We start from the raw sequence: 2663 nt of genomic DNA on the forward strand, positions 1-2663 counted from the left end.
ACTGCGTCTGTAAAGAAGTGTTCTCTTTCCAATCATCCCTCTCTCTCACCTCAACTATCTTTGCTTTCTTCCTTAGATATGTATTGTTTATTCCATCAAAAATTTGGTCACAGAACTTGGCATCGGAGCAACTACTTGCTCCGGTTCCAGTTTTGCTTGTTTTGGAACTACCTCCACAGTGTAGGGAACTAGTTCCAAAAGCCAAAAGGGAAATATAGAACCATATTTGGCTACACATTGTGGGTGCCCTAAGTAATTTGCTAGGTACAGCTTTGGTTCGTTGCTATCTTTTCAGATGGAGCAAATGGCGTCGCCGGCGCAAGCAAAGGATGCCGAGGTGCTCCGGTTCATCGAGGAGATGACCAGCGATGTGGACTCCGTGCAGGAGCGCGTGGTAGCCGAGATCCTAGCGCAGAACGCCGGCACGGAGTACCTGAGCAAGTGCGGCCGCCCCACGGACCGCGCCATGTTTCGGGCCAAGGTGCCGGTGGTGTCGTACGAAGCTCTGAAGCCGTACATCCAGCGCATGGCCAACGGAGACCGGTCGCCCATGCTGTCGACGGGCCCCGTCACCGACTTGGTGTCGCGGACGAGTCGGTGCGTGAGGCGGTAGCCGGCATTCTTCGGCCGGATCCTGAGCTCGCCCGCTCCGTCCGGGAAGAGTGCGGCAAGGCCGAGTGGGCCGGCATCCTCGGCCGCGTCTGGCCCAACACCAGGTACCTCGACGTCGTCATCACCGGCACCATGGCGCAGTACGTCCCCACCCTGAGACACTACAGCGGTGGCCTGCCCATGGTGTCCCTCTCCTACGCGTCCTCCGAGTGCTACTTCGGCGTCAACCTCCGCCCGCTCTGCGACCCGTCGGAGGTGTCCTACACCATCATGCCCAACCTGGCCTACTTCGAGTTCCTCCCGGTAGACGACGACCAGGAGGAGGGCGACGAGCCGATGCTGGTGGACCTTGCCAGGGTGGAGGCCGGGCGCGAGTACGAGATCGTGATCACCACCTTCGCGGGGCTGAACCGGTACCGCGTCGGCGACGTGCTGCGCGTGTCAGGGTTCCACAACAGCGCGCCGCAGTTCCAGTTCGTGCGCCGCGCCGGCGTGGTCTTGTCCGTGGACGTGGATAAGACGGACGAGGTGGAGCTGCAGCGCGCCGTGGAGCGGGCCTCGGCGCTGCTGCGCCCGCACGGCGCGTCCGTCGCGGAGTACACCAGCCGCACCTGCACCTATCGCATCCCAGGCCACTACGTCGTCTACTGGGAGCTGCTGCTGCTGGCTGGCGCCGTGGAGGTGGACAAGGAAGTCCTGGACGGCTGCTGCCTGGAGATGGAGGAGGCACTGAACACGGTGTACAGGCAGAGCCGGGTGGTGGACGGCTCCATCGGGCCGCTCGAGATCCGGGTCGTCCGGCCAGGCACCTTCGAAGGTCTCATGGACTACACCATCTCCCGCGGCGCCTCCATCAACCAGTACAAGACGCCCCGCTGTGTCACCTTCCCGCCGGCGATCAGGCTGCTCGACTCATGTGTCGTGTCCAACCACTTCAGCGCTGCCCTGCCCCGTTGGACCTCCTATCACTAAACGGAGGCAGCTCCCCGGTTAGGTGGTGTTGCCAAGTTGCAATGAGGATTGCTTGCCTGCTCTTCCGTTTAGACGCTGAATTTCTTCTTTCCTGGATCTGTTTTTCAAATTTGTTTACAATATACTCGTACGATTCATTGTGTTGCAAATAAAAGATGTTAAATTGTTATTTCCCGGTTAGCTAGAGTTCATAGATTACAAATTACAGGCCCTGCCACCCTAGAGACAACCCACCACCATCAGCGGTTCCAAGATTTGGGGGTGGGGGGAGAAGATGGAGGTGACGGGCTTCTCCACCGTGTCGCACCCTTGTGCGATGGAACTCCTCGATCTTCTGGTTTTACTTGACCTAGATGATGATCATGCCCGCTTCAAGTTAGAACATCTTTGTTAATCATATTCGATTGGTGAAGAATCGCTAGTTGCTCCCTTACAATCCACTATGGGAGATATATATTAGACACATCTTCAGATAAAAGTCCATTATCACCAAAAGGAAGGTAAACCTCAAGCAAATGATTTCTTCGACATGCTCATATTAAACGTTAAGTTCTCAACCTTGATGACGATAACCACATGATGTCATCCCTGTTCAGCTATATAAAAAAGAGATTATAGCAACACATGAACTTCCAACTAGTCTGTATGAAAAAGAGGTTGTGCATCTGTAACATCCCAGGTTTTAGGACAAACACGGGGTAGATTTAGAAAATGATTGTGCATTTCATCGCAAAAACATGGTTTAGTCGTGGCGAGTGTGCGATAGATTTCGACATGACCTTCATGCTAGTAGGGTTTTGAGAAAGAAATTGAAATTTGAAATGAAATTGAAATTTAAGTTTGAATTCTTTACTCAACAAGAATACTTTGATAATTATACAAATAGGAATTTAAAACAATATAATTCGAATAAGAAATAATATAATAAAAGCCTATGTTTGAATTCAAACAAAAATAGAAGTAATTGAAATTTCCAATTTATAACATTATATACACCTTAAAGCTCAATAAGGAAAACAGTGAGCTTTGTTGATAATCACACACATGTTACATTGACTTTACATTATTTCTTATACAGA

At 51.7% G+C, this 2663-nt stretch overlaps 1 pseudogene; it reads left to right on the forward strand.

The window, feature by feature from the left end:
- Positions 1 to 304: 304 nt before the first annotated feature.
- LOC127298297 (indole-3-acetic acid-amido synthetase GH3.8-like) lies at positions 305 to 1724 on the forward strand (annotated as a pseudogene).
- The last annotated feature ends 939 nt before the right edge of the window (positions 1725 to 2663 follow it).

The sequence above is a fragment of the Lolium perenne genome, chromosome 5 (genome assembly GCF_019359855.2).
Source record: "Lolium perenne isolate Kyuss_39 chromosome 5, Kyuss_2.0, whole genome shotgun sequence".
Taxonomy (NCBI): Eukaryota; Viridiplantae; Streptophyta; class Magnoliopsida; order Poales; family Poaceae; genus Lolium; species Lolium perenne.